Source organism: Erinaceus europaeus, chromosome 15 (assembly GCF_950295315.1).
Source record: "Erinaceus europaeus chromosome 15, mEriEur2.1, whole genome shotgun sequence".
NCBI lineage: Eukaryota > Metazoa > Chordata > Mammalia > Eulipotyphla > Erinaceidae > Erinaceus > Erinaceus europaeus.
The window spans coordinates 80,843,636-80,856,633 of NC_080176.1; the positions used below are offsets into that span (position 1 = coordinate 80,843,636).

At 39.6% G+C, this 12,998-nt stretch overlaps 1 protein-coding gene across 5 annotated transcripts in view; it reads left to right on the plus strand.

The window, feature by feature from the left end:
• The window catches only part of CDH7 (cadherin 7), a 200,216-nt gene that overhangs the window by 118,883 nt on the left and 68,335 nt on the right, over window positions 1-12,998 (plus strand). The window lies entirely within an intron of this gene.

Sequence of the window (12,998 nt, forward strand, 5' to 3'; positions counted from 1 at the left end):
GCTTGCTCAATTCAACCAGAATTCTGAATAGTGTTAAAATAAACAAACGTAAATTTTTCCTATAAGATTTGGTTAATATGGGAAATGACAATTTTTTTGCAGTTCACATTTAGTGATCACTGATTTTTTTTTTACTTAAAAAGAATGTGTGTGACATACAAATTGACCTGGTTTTAAGATAAAGCTACTGCTAATCCATGATTTTCTTATCTATCAAGCAAATATTTATGAATTTCTTAAAAAAATATTAATGACATTTTGTTTGTATCTATTAGGCCCACTCCTATGCTATGACTTGCATTTATCTAGGGTTAGGTTTGACCTGCTTAAAATTTTCATTAAATTCATCTTTATACTCTCTCTGTGGAATTCTAGAATCATTTAGATTATTATTGACCATATATACATTCTGCTATTCTTCTGTTTCTATTAAAGATCCAGTCAGTACTTCTTCTTCTAGCATTTGCCCTTCTTCCGTAGCGAGTCAACAGCGTCAGGTTGAGCCTGATGTAAAGTTTCGAGACCTCCTTGGAATCTGGAGAGGTGGCAGTCGTTGACTATGTGGGTCATAGTCTGTCTGGAGCCGCAGGGGCAGTTCAGGTCGTCTCTGGCTCCCCAGCGATGGAACATAGCGGCGCACCGGCCATGGCCTGTTCGATAGTGACTGAGGAGGGCCCAATCATAACGTGCTAGGTCAAAGCCGGGTTGACGCCTGCAGGGGTCTGTGATGAGGTGTTTGTTCTTTACCTCAGCTGACTGCCAACTCTGTTTCCAAGAGACTGGAACAGAGAATTTCAGTGTAGGCGTAGGGGACCAGATTGGGTGATGAGACGTCAAGCGTTGGACAGGGTGGGCGAAGATATCCGCGTATATTGGCAGGTCCGGTCGAGCATAGACGTGGGAAATGAGCTTAGATGATGCCGCATCCCGACGAATATCTGGTGGGGCAATGTTGCTAAGAACTGGCAGCCATGGAACCGGGGTGGAACGGATGGTTCCAGAAATTATCCTCATGGAGGAATATAATTTGGAATCGACCAAGTGGACATGGGGGCTACGGAACCATACTGGGGCACAGTATTCTGCAGTGGAATAGCATAATGCCAGAGAGGATGATCGTAGTGTGGAAGCGCTCGCGCCCCATGAGGAGCTGGCCAGTCTTGCAATGATGTGATTCCTCACGCCCACCTTTGCTGCAGTTTTTATGAGATGTTCGTGAAATGACAGAGTGCGATCGAGAGTAACGCCAAGATAGACTGGCTGGGCTTCATGCCGGATTCTCGTATCGCCAAGCTGCACATTAAGCTCACGCGAGGCCGAGGCATGGTGTAGATGGAAAACAGACGATACCGTTTTTGCAGTGCTAGGGATTAGTCGCCATATTTTACAGTAATCAGATATCAGAGACATGTCTTTCGTGAGTCAGTACTAAATTCTTGTATTACCTGGAAGCAACTTAAATTTTCTTCTTGCTTTCCAAAAGAATACCCACTGTGATTCTAGGAGATTCCTGTGCTCTGATCTTTTACCCACTTGATCTTCTAGTTTAGAAGGGTTTTGTTTGTTTGTTTTTGTCTTCTTATATCCAGTAGGAAAACCCTTCTTTTTTTTCTTTCAGGAAAGGGTGTGTGTGTGTGTGTGTGTGTGTGTGTGTTTCCCTTCAATGGTGGGAGCTAGTTAGTAAAAATGTAATGAACTTGTATCATCCCTCCAAGGTTTAAACCTAACATAAACGAGGAGTCTGATAGTGGCAAATAATGCTGTGCCCAAAGCAAATGCCAGCTGTACAATATCCTGGTGACACAAAGTCACAGATTAAGGGCCCAAAAATCCCCACCCCCCTGCAGCTGATCATGTGTTTGGCTGCGTAGCTACCAAGATGGTGCTGGCGGCCAACACAAGCAGTTTCCAGTCTTAGGAATCTCAACCTGTGGCTGAGTTTCTTAAGAATTTCCAGCTGTGATTTCATGAGATTATTGGGTGTTACACTGTTGACGTATTTAGCTATTCAGAGGAACCCTTGGCTGTTTTTACTTTATCACCATGCCTCCCGAACTTTTCCCAAGATAGACGTGGACAAGAGAGACTTTCTGGTCTTGAAGAATAGCTAACTTGCATAGTGTTTTGCGTTGTCATGTTCACAACCCATGACCAACCCTGGACCCCACTGCTCTGAAGGTAGCTATGGTCTTCTGGTGTTTTTGGTCTTCTTCACCCTGTCAAGAGAATGAGAGAACTCTTTATTTTAGTAACTTCCAGTCTAAATGCTTCGCCATAGAGGATAACACATTAAGTTCAAAGAATGGCAGTTGGGCCACAATAAAGAAGGATATGCAGAGGAAGAGGGCATGTGTTTTGCAAGTAGGGCTGTAAATTTCCAAATTAGAGTGGGCTTCAAATGGTAAATATTAAAAGATAATTTATATTTCAAGTATAAAAAATTACACTGTGAAGAAGTATTTATTTTCTAATTTCTCTTGAAAACCACCTTACTGTCAGATCCATCTTGATTCTAAATCATTTTGACTATCAAAATGTTTTTTTTTTCCTCCAGGGTTATTGCTGGGCTCAGTGCCTGCACCATGAATCCACCGCTCCTGGAGGCCATTTTCCCCCCTTTTTGTTGCCCTAGTTGTTGCAGCCTCGTTGCGGTTATTATTGCCATTGTTGACGTTGCTTTGTTGTTGGATAGGACAGAGAGAAATGGAGAGAGGAGGGGAAGACAGAGAGAGGGGGAGAGAAAGATAGACACCTGCAGACCTGCTTCACCGCCTGTGAAGTGACTCCCCTGCAGGTGGGGAGCCGGGGGCTTGAACCGGGATCCTTATGCCGGTCCCTGCGCTTTGCGCCACGTGCGCTTAACCCACTACGCCACCGCCCGACCCCCTATCAAAATGTTTTTAAATTATTGTCAGTCTCATGGACATAGCCAAACGCTTTTCCTTCCTTTTTTAAAAATAAAGTTTAAAGTCTTACAATCATTTTTAGTTTACTTGTCTTTCTTGCTACATAATAGCACCTGACTTTGTAAATTTTTTTCTATTCTTTTCAGTATTACTTATTCTTTTCAGTGTTATTATTACTAAATTCTGATGCTTTTTAAAAATAAGTCTAAAATTCATGACCTGCAGGGGCCCAGGTGGTAGCACGCCAGGTTAAGCTCACATGGTGAGAAGCACAAGGACCAGCACAAGGATCCTCGTTTGAGAACCCAGCTCCCCAACTGCAAGGGGGATCACTTCACAAGCAGTGAAGCAGGGCTGCAGGTATCTGTCTTTCTCTTCCCCTCTCTGTCTTCCCCCAGTAACACAATAACAATAATAACAACAACAAGGGCAACAAAAATGGGGATAACATGGCCTCCAGGAGCAGTGCATTTGTAGTACAGGCACTGAGCCCCAGCAATAAATCTAGAGGAAAAAAAAATCATAACTTGCTTCTAGCTTCTCAATTCTTCAATCCATTCTTTTATAAAATTTCAGTTCAAGACAACACTATTCTATGTCATTCTTCCAACTAGAATGAAAAGATTCTAGCATATATTAAAGAAACTAGACAATGCAGCAAGAAAAATTGAAAGGAAGAGGCACTGCTACAATAAATGTAGATCTTCAATAATGAGAACCATATGAGTAGATCAAAGTCAGTGACTTCACTGTGATTCATGAGAACAACTAGAGATTTGTTGCCTTGAATTATCCCCCCACAACCCCACATCCCCCCTACAGTGGCTTCAGTTCATGAGGAACTGTGTTCAGAACACTCACACCTCTTGTCTCTATCCGTATGTTCTTCCATCTTGAAACAGTGTTTACTGGACAACATATTGGGACAATCTTTACCCTGAAAATCAAGCGATCAAGTGTATTTGAATCATGATAGCCAGTATTTCTATTTCTAAAGTGTGTCTCTGCTTATATTTTAAACTAAACTCATTTTGGAGTGGTTTTCTAAGACAGAAGAAAATTGATTCCAACTCTCTCTTTCTGAACTATTAGTTGCTGTTTCCTTATAAAACAGAATTTTGATCTTCAGTTATGTTTGTGAAGATGTCAATAAGATTGGTGTCTATATTCCAACTGCAACAAAAAACATTTCTAGTGACCTCTCAGAGTGAGTGAAATTTACAGAAAAATTAATGATTCCTATAAATTTAGTATTTTTCAGTGAAGGTGGATGGGAGTGGATAATGCTCCCTTTACTCTTCTAGAGAAAGAGAGAGACCCCTTCCCCATAAAAAAAAATTAACAGGAACAAACAGACATAGTTTAATAGCCTATATGCATTGTGTATACATGGGATGTGACCATAAAATCAAAGTGAATGGAATTGTCCAAGTCACAACCTTAAATGTTCTCTCCAGATGAAAAGACTACATTAGAACATGGAAAGCTGATTCGTGGAAATATCAAAAAAAAAAAAAAAAAGATCAAGCAAGGGTATATTTGTCATGCCTTCTCTGTTTATGTGTTTCTAGATATATTATCTTCACTGAAGTGTGTTTTTTGGTTATTCCCAGCTACTGGAAAACATGTACAACCAGTCGCTGTTAGGATAATGACAAGAAACTGAGTTGCGCTGCCTGGCCCCCTCCCAGGAGCTGTCCAGGAAAGGTGGGGGCATGGAGACCCTGAGACCGGGCCCCTAGTGACATAGAATATCTCTTAAGTATTACTTCATTTTTGGATACTAGAGTTTGAGTATTAACTTAGATAGTGATTTATATTGGTATTAGGCTATCTCTGTACCTATGAAAAATGCTTGATAAGCATTTGAATTGATTTTCTCTCTACAGAATGTAGGAGAATAAAATGTTTGTCACCATTTTTTCCTTTAATTAATTTATTTAGTTACTTATATTTTAAATAGAATACTACTTAGCTCTGGCTTATGGTGGTAAAAAATGAACCTGGAACCTTTAGTGCCTCAGACAAGAGAATCTATTGTGTAAACTTCTGTGTCAGGCTAGAGTCATTTGCTTTTTCATAAACAACACACTGTATGTCTGAGGAAATAGCACAATGGTTGTGCAAAAAGACTTTGATGCCTTGAGTCCTCAGTTCAGTCCCCAGCAGCACCATAAGCCAGAATTGAGCAGTGCTCTGGTCTCTCTCTCTCTCTCTCTTTCTCTCTCTGTCTCTTTCCCTCCCTCCCTTTGTATCTCTCCTTCATATATACACAAGTATACTGTCATAGTTGTGAATATTTCACTCCATTTTGGAAAAATTGTTATATTTTGAAACATATACATACTTTGCATAGCTTAAGGATATTGAGAAAAGAAGAGAAAACAACTTTTTAAAAAAAGTTCTGGGAGTTGGACAGTAGCGCAGCAGGTTAAGCATACGTGGAGCAAAGCACAAGGGGCAACGTAAGGATCTAGGTTCAAGCCCCCAGCTCCCCACCTGCAGGGGAGTCGCTTCACAGGCGGTGAAGCAGGTCTGCAGGTGTCTATCTTTCTCTCCCCCTCTCTGTCTTCCCCTCCTCTCTCCACTTCTCTCTGTCCTATCCAACAACAATGACGACATCAATAACAGGAACAATAATAACTACAACAACAATGAAAAACAACAAGGGCAACAAAAGGGAAAATAAATATTAAAACATATAAAAAAGAAAAATAAATATATAAAAATTAAAATAAATAAATAAATAAATACAAAAGAACAATAAAGTTCTGTGAGAAAAAAAATGACAACTTACCTTGAGCTATGTGATCATTGTCCCAACACCTTACATAAGAAATAAAAACAACTATGACCCAGCATACTGAATTAATAAGGCTAAAGATTCGTGCTGGTGCTTAGAATTTTTTTTTCAGCTGAAACATTAAAAAACATGATTGAACAGTTTAAGTACTGAAAACTGGAGAGAAAATTACAACACTAAACTCTTTTTCTCCTCCTATATCATGCTTTTCTTTTCAGTTTTTTAGTGATTTAATAATGATCAACAAGAATGTGAGAGAAGAGGGATACAATTCCATACAATTTACTTTTGTGCAGGACTCCAAAGCATTAAACTCTCAGTGAAGAGTATAAGAAGTGGGAGGTATAGAGTTGGGTGGTAGAGCAGCCAGTTAAGGGCAAGTGGTGTGAGCGCAAGGACTAGCATAAGGGTCCTGGTTCGAGTCCCCAGCTCCCCACCTGCCGGGGAGTGGCTTCACAGGCGGTGAAGCAGGTCTGCAGGTGTCTATCTTTCTGTCCCCCTCTCTGTCTTCCCTCCTCTCTCCATTTCTCTCTTTCCCATCCAACAACTACGACGACATCAGCAACAACAATAACTACAACAATAAAAAACAATAAGGGCAACAAAAGGGAAAATAAATAAATAAATTTTTTAAAAGTGGGTGGGTGGGTGGGTGGTGGCATACCTGGTTAAGCGCACAAAGACCTGGGTTGGAGGCCCTATTCACCACCTGAAGGGAGGGGACTTCACAAGTGATGAAGCAGGGCTACAGGTGTCTGTCTTTTTTCCCCTCCAGTCTATCTCTACTCCCCTCTCTGTTTCTCTCTGTCTTACTGAAAACAAGGAGGAAAAAAAAAGATAAAGAAAAAAAAAAAAAAAGACCCCGGGAGGGGTGGACTCATAGTGCAGACACTATGAGCACGTGATATAATCTTGGAGGCAAAGGAAAACAAGTATGAGGCTTTTTCTGAGCCTAGTGTTGTCATACCCAGTTGCCCCCACAGATTTCCATATGCAAGGACCTGGGTTCAAGCCCCTGATCTCCATGTACAAAGTGGAAGCTTCAGGAGCTGTGAAGAAGGGCCCCGAGTGTCGTTCTTCCTCTCTATCTCCCCTTTCCTCTCAATTTTTTTCTGTCTTTTCAAGTAACAAGAATAAAAAAGAAAACTATTTCTGTGGCCCTTTCTTGAATTGTTTGATAACCTTTATGTTGAATTACATAAGCCTTCAAAATTCACCGGTTATGTCTGTTTACTATCTCACACTGATTCCAGGATCCATTGAGTCACCCTCTATTGCTAATAAAGCAATTGTTTTTATTAGTGCATACATTTTGTTTGCTGTATTGATCAAATTATATCTACAATGATTTTTTATTCTCTAAAAGTACTTTAAAAGTGGTCTAATAAAACAATTTCCCTTTTCTGCATCTTCCCTGATATTTACTTAAATATTTCAACAACTAATACCCCAAACTGCATTTCTCTAATTTTATATACATTCTTTATGGATGTTCTCAACTGTCTTTTAATTTAAGTTGCCATGTATACCTTTATGACTCTCAAACCAAAGATTCTACTCTAGATTTCTCGTTTGAACTACAAACCTTTACTCATGACTTCCTATAAATATTCATCTGGATGTTACAAGCACCTCAGATGTAATAGATGCCAAACCATATTAATCATCTCCGTACTGACTTCTCCAGGAACAGCACAATTACTCATCTAGTTACTCATACTACAACATCAGTTCTGTCCTTAAATCAACTTCCCCACTTTCTTTGTGTCACTGCTAAATCATCTTATATCTATTTCTTAAATATCTCTTTCTTGGACTCCTACCCATCTAAACTAATTTAGGAAGCAAGACACCAGAATAAAAGACAGATGTAAGGAAAATCATACATTATCTGTGACTTGTACCAAGCCCCCCCCCCAAAAAAAATCATAAGAGATTCACTCAAAAATGTCTTTGACAAACAAAAATTCTGAAAACACTGTTCCAATAACTGCTGTAATCAGAGTTCAGAGAACACTCCTAAGCTGAAAAAAAAAATGCTTAGTTTCTTTGATCCAGCCTGGCAGGTGTTGAATTTATATTACTATCAGCTTTCTTCAAAGAAAACTGGAATGCTATGGGGAGTCCACAAAAAAAAAAAAATAAAAAGGGCAGTGGTGCACCTGGTTAAGTGCGCACATTACCATGAGCAAGGACCCAGGTTTGAGACCCCCCCTTTCCCACCTGCAGGAAGGATGCTTCAAGAGTGGTGACACAGGTTTGCAGGTGTCTCTCTTTCTCAGCCCCCCTGTCTTCTCCCCCTCTCGATTTCTATCTGTCGTATCTAATAAAAAATAGAAAGAAAAAATGGCCTCCTGGAGCAGTGGATTCGTAGTCCAGGCACTGAGCCCCAGTGATAACCTTGGTGGCAATAAAAGGAAATAAAAAGAAGGAAATGGTTACATGAGTCAAGCGTTGAGATTCAGCGGTGTTTCTCTGTCTAGATATGGTTTCTCTCCTGCTATTTCATTAGGTCAGTTCAAGTCTGCTTCAGTTCATTTTTCTTGAAATGCTGCCACCATGTGTTTAAAACCTGAAACCACAAACCCTCCTCTTCCCATCTTTGCATAATCTCTTCTGTACTGCTACTTAAAAAGTCATCCCAAAGCATCAGAGTACTTATAATTGGCATATCACTCTACAATTTGTATTAAAAGCAGACAGGCCAGACAAGATTCAAAGAATAAAAAAGAAATGTGTGTGAAAATAGAGGACTTATAAAATAAGCAAGACACAAGTCCCAGCTTGGATCCGGAGAAAGAAAACAACCTTTAGGTTACACAGAAGTGAGTTGCCACAAGCAAGACTGAATCTTAGATCTTGTGTTAGCTAACTTCTATAACTGCTCTCCAATGCAAGCCATTATTTGTATGGTTAATATTGGTTACTGTTTAATGAAGATCCTCAAGGAAACATAAGCTGGGCTGTCTTTGGGCCATAATTTGCATGCAGATTTCCTGAGGATACATGCAGCCACGCTGAAAAATCTCTGGTTGTCATTGGGGCATGCTGACAAACACAGACCTCAGCACACTGGGTAGGGACAGAGTCATTATTAGCTAGACTTATTTTGTATTTTCTGTTTGTGAAATCAAGAGTCTGTATATTCACAGCAGATTGAGGTATACAGAATAGTGAACCCCTCAAATATATCAACATCATAATTCTTGGAACCTACGGCTATTTTGTCTTCAATCAGAAAAGTAACCACAGCAGTGATTGGGTTAAGGAACTTAACCAAGTTAAGTTAATCCAAGATTTCCTCACTGATTTCCATGTAACTACAAGGGAGGGATATGAAAAGAGAGTCACAATAAAGAGATGTAGGCACAAAACAAAGGGTGAAGTGACTGGCTCTAAGGACAGAGGAAGAAACTCAGATCCAAAAGGACAAATGGCCTGTAGATGCTTGAATGATTCTCGTTTGCAGCTTACAGAAGGAATGCAGCCAGGCCACTCATCTGATTTAGAATTCTGACCTCCCAAACTGGAAGAGAACAAATTGATACCTGTTTTTTTTTTTTTTTTTTAACTACAGAAGTCCATGGCGATTTGTTACGGCGACAGTGGGAAATTAATACAGAAATCAAAGTGGGACATCCCATGGGTGGGAAAGGCAATTTGGACAACAGAACATTAAAAAGAAAGTAGGGATATGAATCTGTGTTCCAGTTAAGATAATAAATGATGACTATGGACATGCTGGTGATCACAGCCTTCAGTTTATCTCTCTCTTGAATCTTAGCATTCCAATACTGATTTCTCGTTCTCGATGTCAAACTTGCAGGTTGATCCCAGTTTCTTCTTTTGTCAGTGTTCTGGGATTGACTGTGATCATCTTTACTTTAGATGATCTGCTTTATAGTCCCAGTTTATTTGCATTCTTTTCATGAGGTAAATGTGCATTTCTGAAACGATATGAACTGCACCCACTGCAGAATAGCTAGTATGCAATATAATTAAGAAGCCTTTGATCAAGAATGGGGAATCTGCTCTGGGTCTCAAACCAAGGAACTGTCCTGTGCTACCAAGGGCGGGGCAGGAGATGAGGCTTTTATAAAATTTCATGCAAGAAAATGGTCTGAGCTTTAGTCACTTGTTTCAAAACATTTTTTTAAATTTATAAAATGGAAATATTGACAAGACTATAGGATAAGAGGGGTATATTTCCACACAGTTCCCAACCCCAGAACTCCATATCCAATCCCCTCCCTTGTAGATTCCTTATTCTTTATCCCACTGAGAGTAAGGACCAAGGATTATTATGGGGGGCAGAAGGTGAGAGGTCTGGCTTCTGTAATTGCTTCCCCACAGAGCATGGACATTGACAGGTGGATCCATACTCCCTGCCTGCCTCTCTCTTTGCCTAATGGGGCAGGGATCTGGGGAGGTGGTGCTCCAAGACAGGAGGTGGAGTTGTCTGCCCAGGGAAGTCAGGTTGGCATCATGGCGTCATCTGGCACCTGGTGGCTAAAAAAGAGTTAAGATATAAAGCAGAACAAATTGTTGATTAATCATGAACCTAAAGGCAAGAATATTGATGATGAAGATTTGGGATCTCCATTTTGGAAAAAGGTAGTAAATCTATTTTAGGTATATTCCAAGTTTTAAATTAGTTCTTAAGTTCCTGTGTCTCTTTCCATGATTGGGTAAGTATAGTCTTCTTCGGTCAGTGAAATACAGTGTGGAATCTTATAAAAAACGTAGAATTCTTTTATAGATTGAAAAGATATGACAATCATTCATAGTTACTGATAAAGAGTAAATAGGAAATTACTAAGTCAGGTTGCACTTGATAATTTTACCCAGCCATCATCATAGCAATGAGAGACAAGATGATGTGTTTTTCTTTAAATCTTATTTATTTTTTTTATTGTTGTTATTGATGTTGTCGTTGTTGGATAGGACAGAGAGAAATGGAGAGAGGAGGGGAAGACAGAGAGGGGGACAGAAAGACAGACACCTGCAGACCTGCTTCACCGCCTGTAAAGCGACTCCCCTGCTGGGAGGAGGTAGGGAGTTGGAGGCTCAATCTAGGATCCTTATCCTGGTCCTTGTGCTTTGTGCCATGTGCGCTTAACCTGTTATGTTACCTCTGGACACCTGCCATTCCATTTTATTTTATTTATTTCTTTATTGGGGAATTAATGTTTTACATTCCACAGTAAATACAATAGTTTGTACATGCATATATAAATCTTTTTTTTTTAATTTTCCAGAGCTCTGCTAGTGTGTTTTTAAAATAATTTTTATTTTTTTATTTATTATTGAATAGAAACAGAGAGACATTAAAGAGGGAAGGAGGAGATGGAGAGGGAGACAGAGAGACACGTGCAGCCCTGCTTCACCTCTCCTGAAGCTTTCCCCCTGCAGGTGGGGACTAGGGGCTTGAACCTGGATCCCTGTACACTATAGTGTGTGCACTTAACCAGGTGTGCCACCGCTTGGCCCCAAGATGACATCTTATTTTCCATTAATGGAGGCTCCATTTATGTGCTGCAGACAAGTACTTCAACTTTACCTGGACTCAGTTTTCAAATTTGTCAAAATTTGCTCTATTATCTTGTAGCTGTGAATTAATGAAAGTGAACAATAAAACTCTTCTAACAGTAACTGTATCCACAATAAAGACTATATTTCTGGGTAACTGCTAATGAGAAATACATTCAGAAATTTAAGATGGTGCCTCTCTCTACAGAAGTTCGAGGAATATTCAGGAATGCATATTCATTTAGTTAGAAACCTTAAATTAAAGCAAATAGTACAAAATGATATATGGTGCTATTATACCTGCTGAAATGATTTTTTCTTTTTACTTTTTTTAACCTTTAACACGGAACTCATAATATCTACGTTAAAATATTAATTTAAAAACTTCAGTTAGCCAGAGTAAACTTGTGATTATATATCTGAAATAATTGCCATGGATATCCTCATTTGAGCCATTTCTTGACATATGTTAATATATTAGGTTCATACATGCCTGCAATTATTCATAGTATGATTGTTAGAACCCAAATTTACCTATAGACTACCAGATATTTTCTATTCATTAGAAAGCGGTCTGCATATGTGAATATATGTAGCAAGTACCTGGTCATCAGTTATATATATTTCAACATAAAGACACTTACAGAAGTGTAAAATCAGCCTAGAATCTACCCGTTTATACTTGCATTACTCATTTTTAAATGATTTACTTGACCTCAGTTTTTTTGTTTTGTTTTATTTTATTTTTTCCATCACTCAACAAACAGGGAATCCCCAGTATGTTGCAAGACAGTTGTGATTACTGGAGAAATGTCAAATTGACATGTTTTGGTTCCCGTCACAGTTCTTTGATGTCTGCAGAGTGAGACAAAAATGAGGTGGCCGGTGGGCTACACAGGACACCCCAGAGCTGTTAGAACTGGTTCCCTTGAAGCCACCAGTCTCAATAAGGACGTCAGCATGACACCTCCAAGTAGAATTTTCCTTTATATAACAATTTGGAAAATACCTTTTCCATAAAGATAAAATAATTTATTGGTTTGTTGGAAAAGCCATGACCATTTCTGCATAAAAAACCTTTTTTTTTTAAAGGAAATAACCTACTTTGAAATGAATATGTTTACTTATTTATTGGATAGGTACAGCTAGAAGTTAAGAGGGGTGGGGGAGATGGAAAGGGGGAGAGACAGAGAGACACCATCAGCCCTGCTTCACCACTTGTGAAGTTTTCCCTCTGCAGGTGGGGACTAGGGGCTTGAACGTGGGTCCCTGAGCACTGTAATGTGTGTGCTTAACCAGGTGCGCCACCGCCTGGCTCTGAAAAACATTTTTAAACAGTAAGTCATGGCTTTTTCAACAACTCAATATTATCCACCTCTGACTGTTGATTTTGTGATTTCCCCCAAATTTCAAGACATACACAATTCTCCAGTAGCTACTAAAATCAGATACAAATATCAATGTAAATAGTGCCCCAGACAAAGCTAAGCAGGTGAGACAGACTTTGAGTCTTAATACAGGGGAAAGAGACCAGAATTTGTTTGAATTGACTGAAACAGAAGGCTAGAGAATTTTGAGGAACCCTAGTGGGGTTGGTGATAATGTGAACCACAGGTCATCTGTCAATAGGTTTGTTTATTGACTTTACATAACGGAAAACAAATTGTCTTGTGTTTTCTGGATTGCGGGGGTGGGGGTGGGGGTGGTGGGAAGGTAGAGGATAGGAGGGAGTTTCATAGCTTAGAGCCAGACTCCCACTG